Source organism: Rattus rattus, chromosome 1, assembly GCF_011064425.1.
Source record: "Rattus rattus isolate New Zealand chromosome 1, Rrattus_CSIRO_v1, whole genome shotgun sequence".
In the NCBI taxonomy this organism is placed as follows: Eukaryota; Metazoa; Chordata; class Mammalia; order Rodentia; family Muridae; genus Rattus; species Rattus rattus.
Genome location: NC_046154.1, coordinates 70,405,236 through 70,425,955, shown reverse-complemented (window position 1 = coordinate 70,425,955; position 20,720 = coordinate 70,405,236). Strand labels below are relative to the sequence as shown.

Sequence of the window (20,720 nt, the reverse complement as noted above, 5' to 3'; positions counted from 1 at the left end):
AGTGCACCATGCACCAGGGCACCTGGTCTGTAGGAGATAATCAATAACGTGTCAAGACAAATAAAGAAAGCATTGCTAGGAAAGTAAATATAGAGAAGCCACTGGAAAGTAATGGCTGGCTAAGAGACTCTGCCAGGCCAAGGGTCTCTTCTGTCTCCAGCATTTAATCTTCATCCTTCCTTGGTGAAGGCAGAGTGGAGTCTTCATAATCTATGTCTTAGCTTAGGCAAGTGTACAAGAGCCAAAATTAAGTCTTATTTCTGCTTCTTTTTGATTATCTTCAGCTCCAAATCTTGCTTTCTTTTATAGTACTGTTTTGTTTTGTTTTGTTTTGTTTTTAACGTTTCAGAATTATCAGATAAGCAGAGATTAAACTTTCGAGAAAATGTTCTGTTGAGGGGCTAGAGAGAGGGTTCGGTGGTTAAGAGTTCTTGCTGTTCTTGCTCAAGACCTGAGTTCAGTTCCTGCCTCCCATGTTGGATGGGCCCCAAACGTCTAACACACAGGAGGGGAGTCTAGCACCCTCTTCCGGCTTCCACAGCATGGTCACATCAGATATACACAAGCACACATAAGTTCAAACACAGTTGGTTGTTTAAAATGCTCCGTTGAGAGACTTATTGCTGTTATTGAGGTCTGCATTTATGGCCCTGTTGAGGGCAGTAATTTACCCAAATCACAAACCCTCCGAACACCACCTCTGGGAATTCAGCCTACAAATGTCCATAGATCACAGTGGGCTTTCAGTAGAATCGCTGTATCTGGGGTAAACATTAGAACGATATAGCTGTTTTCCTTGTCGCTAGGGTAAACATCACAATGAACAGTTGTTTTCCAGAAGTACTCAGACCTGGAAGACATCTTTGTGGGAAGCAGAGATCGTTTTCTGTGATTACGGAGTTTTCCGGAAGAAGCCTTACAGCCTTCGCCTGACTTCGGTCACATGACCTGGCACACCTGGGACGTCTTGCATTGCTGAGTACCACAAGTGGTACACAGTACGGACTAAAGGTGCGGGGTGTGATGTTTTCCTTTACGAAACATATAGATTAGATCAGACGCTTTGGTATGAGGAACTTGTTTTACTCAACTACAACTGCGTAACCATCAATAAACACGCCCTTCTGCAGCTTTTCCGTCTTCCGTCCACCGAGGCCGCATCGCCCCGCTGCCAGCCAGGCCTGAGCCCATCCTGCGGTGTTTCTCTTACCCAGTTGCCCCTCACAGTTCAGAACACTGACAGTAAATGACAATGGACGTGGACACTTGGGTCTCTCCTGTGCTTCTTTGAGCCAGCACTACTGTCTTGCTGGCTCCTTATTCATCTTATTTTATTTATTCTTTATTTTTTACATGTATATGCTTGCATGAGTTTATACATGCTGCATGCACGCCTGATGCCTGTATTGTGACCAGAAGCCCCGCCCATGATTGGTATCAGTTACGGCAATCAGGACAGTTCTTCAGGTGAGGATCTCCAAGCAGGTGATTCTGATTAGTGGTGACTTTAAAGCCAGCTATAGTATTCGCTAACATATATCTTAGACACTGGCTTGACAGAGCGCAATCTTGCAAGTTTCAAAAGTGTAAATTCTAAGTATATTACCATTACTTCTCAATCTCTTGGCTGAGATCAAGGGATTAGATTGGCACACGTGTGTGTATGCGGTGACGATAGGGGTACTGGGTGCTGAATCCAGGTCCCAAATGCTGAACTAGGGAGCTTTATCTCTAGCAGAATTTCCTATGTTTCTGACTCAAGGTCAGGGGTGTGGTCTTCAGGTTTGAATGGAGTTGCTCCTTAAGGTCATGTGCAGGCCCGAGTTCCTTCTACTTTGTTGTTTCTGTGTCTTCTAGGGGCTTGTTATCCACACAATCAAAACTAGATATCACTGTTATATCTATATTTCAGCCTCTAGAACAGGGCAGGGATGTGGAGAAAAAAACCTATTCCTTTAAGCACATGACCTAGAGGCTGTTCACATTGGATTTCAAATCTTATCAGACATCATTTAGTCGCATGCAAAGGAAAGTGAAAAATCTTGTTTCTAAATAGATAACTGTCTTCGCAGCAAACGCCAAGGACCACATAGCTGAAAGGAAGTTGCAGTGGACACAGGAAGAGGTTTGCAGTCTCAGTTACAGAGTTATATCCCATGCTTGCATGCATGCTCTGCATAATGGCATGCTCCTCAGTCATATATATATATGTCTATGATATAGACATAGATATAGATAAAGATATAGATATAGATAGATATAGATATGCATATACAATAGTGGTCTCATATACACATAAAAGATGAAATTTCCTTTTTAAAAAAATGTATCTTCTTTGTCAGTTTCATACGTGTATATAATACATGTCTATATAGTTTTGATGGTCTATGAGGCCTTTTTAGCCAACAGTTCATAAGGAGATGATCCACATGGCACTGGATTTTCATTTAGTAACCCATAGATTCTGGGATTGGCATTATTCGCCCATGCACAATACCTCCAAGACGAAAAACACTTATCGCCTAGAGATACTGTAATCATCGTTACATAATAGCCCAAAGCACATTGCCTGATGTGTATTTTCAGTCACACTGGTGTAAACAAACCCACCACACTGCCAAGAGAAGCATAACTCATACAATTATATACAGTGCATAATACTTGATATTTAAATAAATAATTTACTGACATGAATGTACAATTATACACTTTTTTATCATTACCTTAGAGTAAATCCCATCTATTTGGTTTTTTTTTAAATGAGCCCAAATCATTTCTTACATTTGAAGTACTCCTCGATGACATCCTTGGCCTGAGATTCTTTGTCATAGTCCTTAACCACGACACAATTGCAACCAACCGCTTTCCGTGGTTTCCCCACCTCGATCGATCGTTTTACAGAGGCCTACCCATTCCCCTAGTTTCTTGTTGTTGTCAACCTTCATCAGGTTGGTTTGGTGCTCGGCACAGAGTGCCTCCACCCGCTTGCCATACGCGGGCTCATCACAGTCGGATGCAGGCACACAGAGAGGGGCTTGGCGCTTGTCTAAGACTTTGGCAGCTTCGTGTACGCCACGTACTAGGTCATCGTGCGTGAAGGCGGTCTTCAACACCTCTTGTAGAGCAGTGTTGACATCCATTACACCAACAGCGGCTACTCCTCCCTCAGCCATGGAGGTGGAATATGGGAGACACTAAATCTTCAACGCGCCTGAGCTTCCGCCTAAGCAACTTGGCCGCCGCGGGGGAAAAGTCTTTTTTTTTTTTTAATTTTTTTTAATCTTACTGTTAATAATATTCTGTTATGCCAGAATAGCTCCATACATGTGTTTACTGTGTCCCTTCACTGCATTAAAGCCACAATGAAGCCAAGCATCGTGGTTTATAGCTGTAATCACAGCAACCAAGAGGCCGAGGCAGGATTGCAAGTTTAAGACCAGCCCCGGTTACAAAGCAAGACTTTGTCTCAAAAATCTAACCAAAAGCCTCTTTGAGTGATTGGCCTAAGCCATTCTGGTTTGCCTGAGTGCAGTCTGTGATGTTTTTGCAATGATGAAATCACCTAACATAGTGTTTCTCCAGATATTGCCTCATTAGCTATTGGCTTAATTTCTTTTCTGTTACTACAATATACCGTCTTGACAAAAGCAACTTAAGACAGAAAGGGTTTATTTTAGCTCACAGTTTAAGTCCATCCTAGAGGGGAAGTCAAGGCATTCGGAGCTTGAAACAGCTGCTGGCATTACATACACAGTCAGAAGGCAAGGGCAAAGAATGCATGCATCTTGCTCAGTTCACTTCCTCTACTTTTATGCAGTCCTGAATCTCCTTCCTAGGGAATGATGCCTCCCACAGCGGGTAGAACTTCCCATCTCAGTTAAGACAATGATAGTTTCCTACTGACATTCCTAGAGGCTCATCTTCTGAATGGTCCTAACTTCTGTTGACAGTTAGCACTAACCATCATAACTATAATTACGAAAGGGTTGAGCATTTCATTGATCTTTTACCTGATGTACACCATCCTTGTGTTTGCAGAAAAAGTAGTGGGGTCACATCTACAGACGTCTGATTAGTCAAACACAATCAGCGTTTCTCATGTAGCGTTTGAGCATTTCATTGATCTTTTACCTGATGTACACCATCCTTGCATTTGCAGAAAAAGTAGTGGGGTCACATCTACAGACGTCTGATTAGTCAAACACAATCAGCGTTTCTCATGTAGCCAACATACAGCTGCCCTCATCTAAGTTTCCTTTGTTAAAGAGAAATAATTTGTTTATCTCTTGTTTAATCATTTTGATTCATGATTTTCTATTGCTGGCAGATAAGTGCTACAAATATAGCCTGCTGCTGCTCAGCCAGTAGGTGATGAAGCTGAAAATGATAGGACCTGTGCCCCTGGCCTCCATACTGTCTCTCTATGGAGCTGTGAGGCGACATTGCCATCCTTTGTAATCCCAGAATCCATTTCTGCAAAACATGGTAGGAAGAATGCATATTTTAAGCTCTGCAGATCATCTCAAGGCTCCCAGAACAAAGGAGAGAAGATTTTTCCCCTCTTCTGATGGTCCTCCAGCTCCTGTTCTCCATGATGTTTTCCCTACTTCTCTGTCTGAAACAAAATGAAGCAGCACAGCATACGTTTCTTGAAAATTATCATGCTATTTCTTATACCCCTGCCAGCAAGGGTTCACTCAGGGAACTCTGAGACATTGATTATATGTTTATTTTTCTTAAATCTTATTTGTATATTGTATTATTTAATGTTTTATCTTTGACCTAATTATGCTTAGACAAAAACTGAGCCTAACTCGAACTCATGCTCTTCAGTGTTCCTTATTTTATTGTCCCAGTTGTATTTTTAATTTATTTTGTTTTGTTTTGTTGTTTTGAGACAGGGTCTTACTATGTAGCATTGTCTTGGACCTTACTTTATAGACCAGGCTTACCTTGAATTCATAGAAATCTATTAGCTTCTACCTCACAACTTGTAGGTAGGAATATTAGGTACATGTCACCATACCTAACTAAAATCTATTTTTTTTAATTTAAAAAATACTATGCATGATAGCATTAAATACATCAAGTACAAAAAAATAATCTTGAAAACAAACTTGTAACCGTGGTTTAGGCCAATAAGTGTAACATTTAGAAGTCTGGGGCAAGAGGATAGAGAATTTGAAGTCAGTCTGGGCTATATAGTGAGGTCCTCTTTCAAAGGGAAAGTAGAAAGAAGGAGAGAGCAAGGTGACCGTATATGGTGGGGAGGTGGAGAAAGAGAGGAGGAGGAGGAGGAGGGAGGGGAGAGAGAAAAAGAAAGAGAGAAAGAGAGAGGAGAATGTAGAACTGCATAAAAATTGCATAAGAGGATTTCTGAAGACCTAACAAGAAGAATATAGTTGTGGAGACCTGAGTAAGAGACCAAAGCTAAAATGCCAATAGAGTGTGTGGGTCCTAGATTTAATCTCTCAAAAACAAAATCAAAAAACAAAAAACAGAGAACAATACTTTTGTTTCCTAATGAGATTTTTCAGTCTATGAAACACAAAGCTGATCTCATTATGTCACCCATTAAATTGCCTAACAAGGACCACTAACAAGTGATGGGAAGTAACTGGAGGAGGAGAAAAGAAAAAAACCAAAAAACCCTTGCATGCTTGGGGACTATAGATTGGTACCGCCACTGTAGAATTTTTCCCCTTAATGTCTACCAGTATAAAGCATGGAGGATCCTTGAAAAACTAAAAGTTAAGCTGCCACATAATATACCAATTAAAGTCATGGCTATACACCCTTGAAATGAAACCAAGACATCAGAAAGATGCTAGCACTTGGAATCGATCAGTGTGGCCACCAGCAGATAAATGTGCTGTCCAGACAGCAAGCGAGTGTTCTGGAGATGGCCCACAGTTTTACATGGCAGCTTGAAGCACAGCCCCACAAACTGCATCCCAGGATGGCTTCTCACTGCTGATATGCCTTTCCTGCTATTATGACATAGCCTAATAATTGCTGGGCATCAGCCCACCCTACTGGGCAAATTTCCTGCAGATCTACATGAAAATGGACTTTTACGAATTAATGCCAATTAAATGAATTAGTGGCTTTATAGAATTCAAATAATTTTAAGTAGATAGTTTAAGGGGATGGTTTTATTCGTTTTGCCAGAAAGATATAATAAAGTTAGAATCAAGAATAGAATGTGTCCCCCTCCTCAAAAAAATAATAAGTAAAGGCTGCATAATAAGGAATACAATGAGCTTTCATAAATCACAATAAGAGGAGAAATAGGCTTAGGACAAATTTGGGATCAAGTAAAACATTCTTTCTAGGTCAGATCCAAGGATGAAGCCACAGGTGTGCTCTATGATAAAGGGAGGCCATGTGAAACTATTGCTTTGAACTTATAATGAGCTGACAGAATGAAACACTGCTTTGTACTCGCTACAGACATCCTTGTGCAACTCCCCTTTTGTGTAACATTTTAGCTATGAGGTAATGTTATAGAGAACTTTTTCTAAGAAGGTCTAAAAAGGCTGAGAGAAGAAATAAAGTGTGGCTTTTGGGGCTCTGCCCCATCCACCAAATGCATATGTGTGTATGTCTGTCTATAGACTTTTTTTCCTTAAAATGCCTAACAGTATGAAATATGGAGGATCCTTGAAAAACTAAAAGTTTAGACAGGAATTAAATTGTCAGAAGCCAGCATCTTTTGGCCACGGAATAACAAAGAGCTAAAGAAGGCAGAAATTGCCAAAAGTAAGCAGTTTTTGGCCATGCAATCAATGATAGACACTGCCAAAGGTAAAGCGACTTTAGCCACCATCACCAACTCTATACCTCCCCTTATTGCCTGCCTCAGCACCTGGGTGCCTGGATAAGCCCCCAGCACGTAAGCATAGTCACAGGAGTAGAGAGCAGTGTGGTGCACATAAGCATCCTCGGGGGGAGGGAGTAGTATGGTGGACAACAGGCTCTGGTGTGGCTGGAGAGGAGAGAGATGGGGAGGTGTTGATCAGAGGATGTAAAAGTCCAGGTCGGAACAAGCAGATGTCTTGTCTGTGTGGCAGTACCTACTCTTGAAAACTGCGGAGGGTATTTTAAGAGTTCTCATCCTCGCCATACGAATCGTGATGTGAGGCAATGCCTAGGTCAGTTTGCTACATTTGGTTATTAATTTGCTCCAAAATTCAATGACTTCCTCCTCTTTAAATACAGAGAAGATCTAAGCAGGTAGCTCAGTGGTCAGCACTTGCACACATGCCTGAAACCTGGCTACCCATACTCACAAGGAAAAGACAGGACTGGTGATACATTATTTCTGATACTGGCTACAGAATGAAGTAAGTACCCTCACCCACAATTCATGCACTTGCATTCGCTTGCTCAGCTCTCTCTCCTTACACTGCAGGAAGCCAGCTGCCATGTTGCTAGATCACTCAGGCAACCTAAGAGATGCTCACTAACACAGGGATACATGGCTCCCAGCCAACGCCAGTGGAAACTGACGTTGCCTGCCAGCAGCTACACCAGAGAGCCCAGAATTTCTAGACAAGCCTGAAGATGGCAAGAACTGAAGCCAAACTCTTAACTATAACCTCACGAGAGAACCATGTCTGAGCCAGGATCATGACTATAAGAAACCAGTGCATTTGTCTGTGTTATTTTGGACTAAAAATAAAAGAATTCTAAATTAGAGATGTGATGCTCAATGCTCAATTGCAGAGACTAAAACTGGAAGCATTTTAAGGAAAATAATCTAGTTTAGTGAATTTAGAATTTTTATTATTATTATTATTATTATTATTATTATTTTGCTTTATTTTTTGGCTGGTCTGGGTGTCATTTACTGACAGCAGCTTACATTGTGTTTTCTTTCCTTGATTGCTTCCTTTGGAGCAGTGACCCACAGCCCCTGGGAAGGAAGGGCAATCTCGGAGAGAGGGAGGGGGAGGCAGGCGTACGTGTCCCTGGCAGGTGTGCTCAGCCCCGGCAGGATGCAATCCTTCAAGCTGGACTCCCATTGGGTATTTGAGAGGACCAATGTGGGGGGTGGACAGGAAGTCTTCCACAGGGCTCGCATCTCAGTCCAGGCCTCCTGTCCTATCCAAGTCTATCCAAGGGTGAGGTCTCTGGTGGGGACAGCAAAATTAGGCCCACCCACCTTGACGGGCGGATTCTTCACTCCATGCCCTGGTCGCACGCACACTCCTGCTTCCGCTGCTCACCGTTAAGAGGGAATGGCCTTACAGTAAGACAGACCACTTCCTCAGGCCCTCCTCGGCTGCCTCTGTCCGGGGTCGTATGGCTGGAAAAATTGAGGACTTGCCTTTTGGTTCACGTGTGTGCGCCACTGTCTGTAAATCTTCACTATATAGCAGAATGGAGGCGCCGGTCTACTCAGGCTGCCAGCTGGCTCCCCATCCACCACACACACTGCCCTGCCTTTCTTCCGCCGACTGCCAGCGCCCAGGGTGGAAGGCCAGTCTGCATAGGCACTTGGCAATCTCGGATATGAAAGTGGGCAAAAGTGTAACAATAAAAGCTTCATTTGATAATTAGAGATCTGAAGTGATTTTACCTTTATTTCCTTCACGTTAAGCCAATCAGTGATTTCAGGGGTAGGGCAGAAGGAAGGTGTCATTCAGAGCGATGGAGGCCGTGGCCTGGTTGGCCTCACTGGGGGAGCTGGAGGAGCACGGACTGCCCCGCTGCCAGGTAGGTGATGTTCTGAGAGCGGGAGCGCTGTTAGGCAATGTCCAGCTTTCGTAGCTCGATCAGTCCATCACCGGCCGTGGCCAGGGAGTCAGCTCGGCTGCCTTGGAGTCCCCCTCAGCAGAGATGATGGCCGCCTTCTGCTGCTGCTCAGCCTTTTCCACTACAAATCTGGCTCCCTCTCTCTCTGCTTCCTGCTGAGCCACCTGTTTGGCTTCCACCGCCTCTGTAGTGCCTTCCTGAAGGTCAGATGTGTCAGGGACCCGTCATCCAGGATGAGCCCAAATGTTGCTGCTCGCTCTGTGAGGTCATCGCTCACCTGCCTAGACACCAGCTCTCACTGGTTATCAATTCTCCAGCATGGAATCGAGCCACCACTGGATCCCTGTGGTGATAGACGGCAGTACCCGCTCAACACAGTCCTCGCCAATGCTGGTGTAGATACGAGGTGTGGCCAGCCACCGGCCGGAAGAGGATGCCTAGTGCGATGTTGACATTCTGCAAGTCTTTGCTGCCAGTGATGACCGGCACAATCCGTGGTCGAGAGCAGCAGTCAAAGATGATTGGTTCTTGTACCCAAGCGAGGAGAAAGTGAATCCCTTCCCCTACCACATGTTCTGTACGCCACGGAATCGGTCAAAGATGACAGCTCTGTGTCCGGCATCCACGTTATATAAAGCAGAGTTCACCACGCCTCCTGCAACTAATAGCGCCAGGCCGAACTTTCCCACGGACTCAAACACTTTGGCAGCCACGACCCCTTCTGTTGCTTCCACTCACACCTGTTTCCACTCTGACCTCCACCATTATTTTGCTTTTCTACCTCATGAAAACAGATAGACTTCAAACTTTTCAGATGCCTATAGGAAAATACTTGTCTTGAAATAGACACCCACAGTTAAGCACTACATAAAATTCTACTCTACTCCCAGGTGCTGGGGAACCAAACTGGGGTCTTGCACGCATGCAGCTAGCAAGCACCCTACCAATGAACTATATTCCCAGCCCTACGATCACAAGGGGGTAGGGGCTGGCTCTTGTATGTGCATGCATGCACTCTCAGAGGCCAGAAGAGAGCATGGGATTATAAATTTAATAGTAAACTAACTCTATCTCTCTTCTCTGTCCAGGTCTTTCGAATATATATATATATAGTTTATATATTCTTGTTTTGTTTGCTTGCAGGGCCTGGAGGTGGTTTGGTTTGGTTTGATTTTTTTTTTTTTTTTTTAAGAACCATCTTTTATTGGTTTGATTTTGAAACAGGATCTCACTCTCACTGTATAGCCCTGGCTGGCCTGAAACTCTTTTTGTAGACAAGACTGGCCTCAAACTCATAGAGATCAGTCTACCTCTGCCTCCTGAGTGCTGTAATTATATGCTAGTGATACCTTATCTGCTCAGCCCAGCTTCCTCAGACCCCCCCACACACACACACTGGAATTTTTAGCTGGCTTATTGACTCCACTTCCACGCTTCACAAGTGGATACTTCACATTAGGGTATATATAACAGGTAGTAGCTAGGTTTCAAATGCAGTTAAGTTCATGTTGTGGTTTGCCCTGGAGTTATCTGTATTTTGATGCTAATTCCACTGCCCCAAGGACTGCTGCCAACTCAGGACTCAGGTGACTTCACCAGAACCTTCTCCTCATTGAATTTGTAAAATACAGGTAAGGGGCAGGTACAGGATAGAAGGAGGTCTGTCATTGGAGGAGAGGGAGGGATGGGTGGGAGAAAAGTTTGAAGGAAGTGGAGGAGACTAGGACAGAAGGAGGAAGAAACAGGAGGAAGTGGGAGAGAAGCAGTGGCAGGAGAATATGGCAGGTGACGTTAAGATTCCACACTGTACGAGGCGAATGCCAGCAGCAAACCACTGAACTGAGAACGGGACCCTCGTTGAAGGAATCAGAGAAAGAACTGGAAGAGCTTGAAGGAGCTCGAGACCCCATATGTACAACAATGCCAAGCAACCAGAGCTTCCAGGGACTAAGCCACTACCTAAAGACTATACATGGACTGACCCTGGACTCTGACCTCATAGGTAGCAATGAATATCCTAGTAAGGTCACCAGTGGAAGGGGAAGCCCTGGGTCCTGCTAAGACTGAACCCCCAGTGAACGTGATTGTTGGGGGGAGGACGGCAACGGGGGGGAGGATGGGGAGGGGAACACCCATAAAGAAGGGGAGGGGGAGGATTAGGGGATGTTGCCCGAAACCGGGAAAGGAATAACACTCGAAATGTAAATAAGAAATACTCAAGTTAATTAAAAAAAAAAAAGATTCCGCACTGTACCTTCACAGGTTGTTACAAATGTTTTTAAGAGATGGATGTTTATTGGGCTTTGTATGTTTAGGTGAGCAATTATATCTTATCAATTGGGCCAAAGGTTATCGTGTTGTGTGTTCTTTCATGTGTAGATTTAAGTGTAATGGAGTGTGGGGCAGCTGGTCTGTGCCACCAGGAAATTGGAATGTGTGCTTCTGGCAATATATTCAGCAGACATCTTGGGGCACCGCGGTGTCGGACCTAGCGAGGTAAAAGACAACCCTACTTTTTTTATTTTTTATATTTTACAACAACAAGTTCAAACAGAGCCTCGGCTCCCTTCCTCATGTCTCCTAGCCAACCATTTAAAAGAACTAGAACTGTAACCACTTACTGCAGTCAGTAGGAGCAACCGCCTCTATTGTTTGGAAAGAGTAAATCAGTCTGTTTGGAGATCTGCCCACATTGTGGGTGAGGCACTCTTCTCCTGGTGACGCATGGCTCTTGAATTCTCCTTTGCAGAGTAGTATGTATAAGTGCTTAGTACATTTTACCTGTCCTCATAATTCTTATGAGAATTATGTTCTAAAACTATGGGCTTGAGTGGGGCATGGGAACACAGACATGTGATCTCAGCTACCTGAGAAGCTAATGAAGGTGAAGACCAGGAGTTTGAGGCTAGGTAAGCAAAGTAACAAGACTCTGTGCCCAGAAGGAAAAATAAGATAAGATACAAAGCACATTTCGGACCAGCGAGATTGTTCTGTGGAGAACAACAGCCAGCCTAACGAACTGAGTTCAGTTCCCAGGATCCACATAGTGGAAGGAGAGAACCATTTGCCCCAAGTTGTTCTCTAATTTCCCTGAGCCCAGACATAGACACACAATCAATCAGTCAGTCAGTCAGTCAATCAATCAACCCATCAAAAGCAAACATAAAAAAGCTCATTCCTGTGTTAGACCAAATGTATGCTGTCTTCTTACCCGTGAGGCACAGGGAAGACTTTATTTCCTAGCTTCCTTCCATTTAAGAAAGATTCTGATGAGTCCTTTTCTCCCACAGCTGACCAAGGAGGCTTCGTGTTCCAGATGGTGTTTCTACAAGACAATGGAAGACATGGGTCTCACTGAACAGAGCCCCACACTAAGTTGCAATAGGCAGGTGTGCATGACTCAAATTCTAAAATTGTCCTAAAAGTCATTTTCTGCTGGTCAAACCCGGTGGTGTGTGATAGTTTGAATGAAAATGTCCCCCACAGGTTCATAGGGAGTGGCACTCTTAGGAGCTGTGGCTTTGTTGTAGTAGCTGTGGCCTTGTTAGAGGAAATATATCACTTGGTGGGGTGGTGAGCTTTAAGGTTTGAGAAGCTTAATCTAGGCCCGGTGTTGCTGTCTCTCATTGCCGACCACAGATCCAGATGTAGACCTCCCAGCTATCTCTCTAGTACCATGTCTGCCTGCCGTGCTTCCTGCCATGACGATAATGGACCAAACCTCTGAACTGTAAGCCAGCCCCAGTGGCGTGTTTTTCTTTATAAGAGTTGCCACAGTCGTGGTGTCTCTTCATAGCAATAAAACCCTACGACATGTTGTAACACATGTAAAAACAAAAATAGACTAGCAGATTAAAAATTTCCAAGTTGTGGGCTGGGGATTTAGCTCAGTGGTAGAGCGCTTACCTAGGAAGCGCAAGGCCCTGGGTTCGGTACCCAGCTCCGGAAAAAAGCAAAAAAAAAAAAAAAAAAATTTCCAAGTTGTTTAATGACAAATGTCTATAATTTTAATTTGGTTGTTAACACTATTATCTCCGTGTATATTCACTTGTTAGTAGTAAAAACACAAATGAGGACAGTTTAAAGAGAAATTTTGGTCAACTGTAGAAGAATTTTAATCCAGCAATCCTCTGGCAAGGGACTACATTGAAAGAACTAACTCTGTGTGATGCAGCCGGTGTCATGCAAGACACCTTTAATCCCTCTGGCTGAAATACAGACTTGCCTTTAGTGCACACCTTTAAGGTAAAATTAGTTTGTAGCAGTGTCAAAACCCAGCCTCGACATCCAAGGGGTAAACTGAGGCAGGCAGCAAGGTGTGATGTCAGCAGTTGGGGTCAGTGCTAAGGGCATCTGACTGAGGAGGGGTGGGAGGGTCAGCACTAAGAGGGGCTGATGAGGGTCAGTCCAGATAGCAACCGCTGGGGCCTGCTGGGTATGTTAGCCAGTGATTAGAAAAATTACTCAGCAAACTTTTCTCTGAGGGAACAAACCTTGGTTCACTGGAGCTGGCACTCCCTGTGGCTTGCAAAAAACTCAGAACTCTTAGGGGGCAGCAAGAGAGAAAGTTCACACACACACACACAAAGTGATACATACATGCATGTATACAGACCTACACACAGATAGACATATATACATTCATACAATGAATGGATGGAGCAAATCTCCAACAAGCAAGCTCCAAGCACTGCACATATACACATATAAACATACACACAGGTATACATATGTACACATATACATATACACACATGTACATATGTACATGTATGAACATATATACATGTGCATGTGTACATGTATGCATATGTACGTGTGTACATGTGTAACATATACATATATACACATATATACACACAGTTGGTGGATGGAGCAAGCTCCAAAATAGACTTTATTTTTCCTTCCATAGCTTACATAGCCCAGCAAAATCTTTCAAGCAGCATAAATCACAATGTAACTACATTCTATTTTTCTTCTAATGAATGACTATGAAAAAACAATGTGTTCCCCAATACAAGAAATAACATTAGGAAGCACAGGTAAAGAAAACAAATTATTCCCAAGAACCCATGTACATTTGTAACTAAGCAACATGTTTATAAGATTAATAAAGTGTGAACAGGCAAGGTAGTTTTCTCAGCCAGTTTCTCTTACTGGCAGGCAGCAATGTGTGGTTACAAAAAAAGGTTTAATTACTTTATTATTTTATGCTTAAAATCTTATAATCTTATAAGAATCTTAAAAGAATCACAAATCTAAACTTTTATATAAAAATCAGTGATATCTAATTTAAATCCTCAGAATGAATATTTACTCATTAGCAATTTTTATTAAATCATATCAGGAAGCTGAGGAAAAAATGGGTATAAGAAATGAATCATCAGGGTTGGAGAGATGGCTCACTCTCTGCTCTTCCAGAGGTCCTGAGCTCAATTCCCAGCAACCGCATGGTGCCTCACAACCATCTGTAATGGGATCCAATGCCCTCTTCTGGCATGCAGGTGAACATGCAGATAGAACATTCATACATAAAACAAATAAATAAATCTTTAAAAATAATTAAAGGGGTTGGGGATTTAGCTCAGTGGTAGAGCGCTTGCCTAGCAAGCGCAAGGCCCTGGGTTCGGTCCCCAGCTCCCAAAAAAAGAAAAAAAAATAATTAAAATGTGGAAAAACTTTAAAAAAAGAAAAGAAAAGAAAAAGAAACCAATCGTCACCAGTCCAGCCTCAGGTCAGCCAGTGCTGCCATTGTTCTTGTACCCTGACCTTAAAAGGTCCCTAGCTGAACTATTAAGAGTGTGTCTTTTTGGGGTTGGGGATTTAGCTCAGAGGTAGAGTGCTTGCCTAGCACGCACAAGGCCCTGGGTTCGGTCCCCAGCTCCGAAAAAAAAGAAAAAAGAAAAAAAAAAAAAAGAGTGTGTCTTTGTGATTGTTCCCTAACATTTTCTATATCAGAGCCAGTAGCAAAAGCATCTTAGCCTAGCTTCACTAATAATTGTATTTGTCCCAATGCTTTCTAAGGGCAATGGTCATCTCTGACAATCCCCATCTCTAAGTTCTTTCCTAGGGTGGCGACTGACTCACTAATCTGCTCTAGCAGCAGTGCCTCAAAGAGACCAAGCATTACCACTGTGAGTACCAATAATGCGGCCCAGTGAGGGGCTCGAAGCCCCCTTAGAGTTTTCATATAAGGCTTAGACTAAGAAGGAAATGAAGGCTCTAAGCAGTGAAAGCTCTCTAACAGCATGAAGTCCTTAGAATGTTTAGTCCTTGGGATGCCTCTCAGAGACACAGCCATCATGGCTGTGATAACCACTGGGCCGCATTCCATGAGTCTAAAGTTGTATGCTGTTCCTCCAGCATCGCCCTTGGCATCATAGGAAGCAGTCATGTTAGACAGTGACATCTAACTGAAGGGCAGACAAAACGATGAATCAGAGAGACTTGACAGAGTGAGTCAGAGATAGGATACACTCTACTCTCATGAGAACAAACAGGAAAGAGAAGGTATGCAGGAGCAGTGCAGAGAGAGGGAGAGTCGGTCAGTTGGGAGTCAGTGCATGACTGCAGAGCAGTGGAGCTCAGTTCCCTAGTGAGTTCATGGAGTTCGTGTTGGGGTCCAGGAGAAGCCCCACAAACCACAAAACACCCACCTCAGTCAGACAGGGGTGGTTTGTTGAACACACACCCTAAGACTGATCAGTCAGGGACGTAGCTCAGAATTTGGGGACTGAGGCTACAACCCTGAACATTTTTCTACGTCAGCTTATAAAAGCTAAAACCACAAAAAACATAACCAGCACATACGCAGGACTGGAAAAGCCACCCAGTGGTCAGTCCTGTCTCAAGCCATTTTAGATATAACAGTTAATACTAACCTTTAATTTGATGGGTCCTATATGGAGCTTATAGTTGTGGAATTTCTTAACAAACCTCATAACAGGGTATGTGGTCAGCGTGCCCCTGCTCTGCATCAAGCTACTTCTCTGTGTCAATGACTGGCAGCCATATTACAGCAACAATATGAAATAGCTGGCAGGCATGGACAAAGTGGCTCCAGCTATGCTAAGGGGGCAGGCTCAACAGTGCAGGTCAGAAGAGTCAGCTGAAGCCAGACAATAAGAAGGAGCAAGAAGATTAGAATAGATTGGCTGAGTTTGTTTGAGGCCAATTTAGTGAGAAGTCAAGAGAAGTCATTTGGATCAGTCAGCATGGAGAGGAGTTTGAGCCACAGCAGCTGAGTTGAACCAGCCAGCCAGAGTTCAGAAAGAACTAGAAAGGGTGAGCTTATTCAGCAGTAAGCCTCTGAGTTGATAACTATGTATGGTGAATAAAAGTTACTTTTACAATTAACCCCCATAAAAGTCTAAAGACAGAGCAAACATTGGGCATGCCATATGAAACAGTGTAAACTGAATATGTGGGGAGCATCATTGCAATGATTAGTGTTGTCAACCTGACAAACTTTAGAACTGAGTGGGAGATGGTTCTAGAAGACCCATCTTCCCACATAGTAGTACCTTTCCTTAAGCAAGGAATCCTAGGCTGCATAGAGTATAGAAATTGAGCTGATAAGTAGCATGAATGCACTTATTGCTCTCTTCTGACCTTGGACATAATGTGATCAGCTGCTTCAAACTCTTGCTTGGCATAAAGGCTTGTTTCAGTTCACAGATCATGGCATGTAGAAGATTAGAACAGATTGCCAGAGTTAGTTTGAGGCCAAGCAGAGCAATTCATGACAAACAATAACCAGCAAAGAATGGCAAGGTGAATCAATACCATACAGCATCATCAATGAACACTGGCATCGGCAAAGCTCAGCGGTGACCAGCAAAGAATGGTAAGGCACACCAATACCACACGGCATCACCCACTGTCTGCCAGCTTACATTTCCAAACATCACATGTTCTCTCAAGCATCAACTCCAGCAAAACATCACATATCCTTTTTCCAGGCTGCTTCCAGAAAAACACCATGTGTCTGTTCTCAGCAAAACATCCTCTTGTGTGTCTACTTCATCAAAAACATCTTCTCATGACACAGTTTCCAGAAAGACATCACATGACACAACTGACTCTCCACAGAAACCAGAAGTTTTCACTTCACATTCATATGATCAAGTATGAGTGAAATCTAAAAGGAAACAGGTATTACAGTGTCTAGTTCCCTTCTCTCATCGGTACACACACACACACACACACACACACACACACACACACACACACACACACACAGAGTATCTTTGGGGTTTGTTTTCCTGTTTGTCTTGTTTATCAGAGCCCTGGAGGTGGAGACCTGCAGTCTTCTATAAAACTCATGCATTAGCCATTTTGCCCTCTCCATCTCCCTCTCAATTGAATGATCCTTTTGAGAGTCTGGCCTCTCCAGTGAAGTAGCAATGGTCACAAAGACATGTGTGGGAAGAGTCAGCCCCTAGAGATGTGTTCTGCCTCTTACTATGAGTTTGGCTTAAGGAGAAACTGAAATAAACTGATGTACTCAAGTCCCTCCAGGGCTGGTAAAAACAGACGGAGTTACGGATGAGACCAGTTCTCCACCCAGCCTTGAGAGCACCTTCAGGATTTATAGCTGCATTGTGACGATGTTTTGTCCATATTAATGCAGCAAGGCAAGAGGTCAGAAGACAGATCTGCCTACGCTCTCATTGACTAGCAGAAACAAGCAACTGGCATACAAATGAGGCAAAGCAGAGAACGTAGTGACAGATGCCCGCAGCACCAACCAAGGACTGCAAGATCTCAAAGAAGGAAAAGATCTCCACCAGGGAGGTACTTTTCAGAGAGAAGAGAGCTGGACAGAGCTGAGGATGAAAATGGTAGGTAAAGTGACTGCTGGTGAAAGTTATGAACACAAGTAAAATCAAGATCCTTCCAGTGGACTGCGTGAGACAAGGAGGAGATGCTAAGAGCACAGTCAGTTCTGGGGCCACCACCCCGTCTTACACTGTATGCACTAGACATTTGCAGATATGGCAAGGAGGTCAGAGGAAGTGGTAAAATTGTCGTTTTTATTTCAAAAACACTGAACAATTAGTATTCATTTGCAAGATTGATTTTTTTGCACTCAGCCTAATTTCTTTGTAGTTCCTGCTTTTGCTACACATACCTGTAGATTGCTCTTTTACCCCTCTAAGTTTACAGCTTGTGTGTGTGTGTGTGTGTGTGTGTGTAAATGCACGTGCAGTGAATCTCACTATGTGTGTGTGTAAATGCACGTGCAGTGAATCTCATGGGTGCAGCAGCGGGAGGTTATTCACATGCATGTGCACACCTCCCAAGAGGCTTCAACACTAGAGTCTCTCAGACAGCCAGGAACCATTAGCTGCCTTGGGAACAGCTTACCCCTCCACAGCAGGATGTTGATGGGCCTGAGGTCCTGGGACTCCCATAGGTCTTGGGAAGGTAATTGCAGCTTCTGCAGGTCCAAGAGTGCAGCGGTCTTGGGATGCCCAGAAGCCAGTGCTCCACAACACTCCGTCCTCTCCGGCCGTTCTCACATGCTTTCCACCCCCATCCTCCCTTCCTCAGTGCTCCCTGAGCCTTGGATGGAGTAACTCGAGTTTCATTCATAGGTAAGCACTCAACAGTCACCTGTTCTCAGTTATGTGTTTCTGTAATTGCTAATGCTCACAGCAATAAGTAAATAATAAGCTTCTCTGGTCAAAGACGAGAGCACCACTGACCTACGAACATAAACATAATTTGTAAGAAAGCACTTTGATAAGCATATCATGCTCATTTAGTGTAATAGCCTGTAGTAATAACTTTCTCACTATGTCCTTTCCAGCCATGGGCTACTAACCAGGCTTGCAGCATCAGACGTGAATTCTTTCCTGTGTGCAGCATGCTCTAAGATTTGTTCATTTGTATACACATGAGTGTTCTGCCTGTCTGTGTGTGTACCCACCGTATTCACGCCTTGTTCCTGCAGAAGCCAGGAGGTGGTGTATCCCTGGAACTGGGGGCATGGACAGTCACGAGTCACCTTTAGGTACTGAGAGTCAAATCCAGGTCCTCGGCCAGAACAGCCAGTGCTCGTAACCCCTGAGCCGTCTCTCGGCCCCTGCAGCAAACTTTTAATCCATTTAAACATTAACTTAGTTGTACCTTTTAAAGATTTATTTATTTATTTTATGTGCATGAGTACACTGTAGCTGTCTTCAGACACACCAGAAGAAGGCATTGGGTCCCATTTGTCTTAGTCAGGGTTTTACTGCTGTGAACAGACACCATGACCAAGGCAAGTCCTATAAAGGACAACATTTTTTAAGGACAACATTTAAGTGAGTCTGGCTTATAGGTTCAGAGGTTCAGTCCATTATCATCAAGGTGGGAACATGGAAGCATCTAGGCAGGGACCGTGCAGGCAAAGCTGAGAGTTCTACATCTTCATCTGAAGGCTGCTAACAAAATACTGACTTCCAGGCAGCTAGGACCCACAGTGACACACCTATTCCAACAAGGCTACACCTACTAACAGTGCCACTTCCTGGACCCAGCATATAAACCATAACACCATTACAGATGGTTGTGAGCCACCATGTGGTTGCTGGGAATTAAACTCAGGACTTCTGGATCAGGAGCCAGTGCTCTTAATAGCTGAGCCAGCTCTCCAGCCCTTAAACCCATTTTTTATATAAGCAGTTGTTTATTCCAATAATAATTTCATTACCACTGTATCAGTGGGTATATATTATTGGATAGATGAACAATGTATCAAATAGAGGCACAGCTGAATAATACTGTTGATGACAATTTTCTTCCAGCAGCCTATGTAGCACCTCTGGCATTATGAAAGCTAACCAGCTTGTTCCACCTTAATTTCTCTATGTTCTGCAACTAGAGTATGTAGAGTGTTCAGCAATAGTGCTTTGTCATCTAATTCTGGTGACAACTGACAGAGATGGCATAGCGTGTATCATTTTGGGGACCTCAGTAGTCTCCTTGGCCAACAACTTACAGGGAGCACTGGATTGTCACTTAAATAATCTATGGCTTCCAGGAATAACTTTATCTAGCCATATTGAATATCTCCATTCAAACTTTCATTGTTGTAATTATGTGTCTATGTGTGTAATTGTAGTACGTGCACGTGGATGGCAGAGAAGGCACTGGGATCTTCCTCCCTTTTAGCCACATTTCTTTGAAGAAAGACCTCTTTGCTGAACCTGATGCAGATGCTCTTAACCACAGAGCCATCTCTCCACTCCTTTTGTTGTTGTTGTTGTTATGCTTTTGTATATGTCCTATGTTGAGCATAGTTCACCACAATACCATCCTACTCATCTTTTTCTTGTTCCTCTCTCTCCATTTGGTTTCCTTGTCCCCTTTCCTTCTACTCTTAAGTCATATTTCATGTGTCTATATAAGACCAAAGTCCAGGAAACACAACTGGGAGTAAATTGCCATTCGTCTTTCTGCAAATGACTTTTTACTAATATGATTGCTTTCAATTGCATCCACTCTCAGGTAAATGACATCACTTCATTGTTAACATAGAAATGCATTGAGTGGGTGAGGCACATTTTCCCTAGCACTCCTCTGTGGTTGGACACCAAGGTTGGTTCCATAATTCAGCTACTATATACAGTGCTGCCATAAATACTGATGCATAAATGTTTCTGTGATGTGTCACGTTGGTGTCCTCTGAGAAATTACCGAAGAGTGACCTAGCTGGGTCATATTAAAAACCTACTATTAATTTTTAAAGAATTCTTCATCTTGATTTCCATAGTGGCTGGGCTAGTTGACTGTAAAAGGGATTTTAATCCAGCAGCATGGCTACTCAGGCTGGAATACAGACACCCTTAGCATGCACCTTGAGTCCCAAACAGTGAAGGTAAAGTTAGTTTGTAAAAGGAACCAGCCATGTTTGAAAGTGATGTCTACTTGAGAGTCAGACAAAGTGATGAATCAGAAAAAGATTTGACAGA

At 43.4% G+C, this 20,720-nt stretch overlaps 2 pseudogenes; both read right to left on the bottom strand.

Annotated features, from left to right (window-relative positions):
• Positions 1–2,770: 2,770 nt before the first annotated feature.
• LOC116888145 lies at positions 2,771–3,173 on the bottom strand (annotated as a pseudogene).
• A 5,506-nt stretch (positions 3,174–8,679) lies between these two features.
• Positions 8,680–15,154, bottom strand: LOC116893982 (annotated as a pseudogene).
• Positions 15,155–20,720: the final 5,566 nt, after the last annotated feature.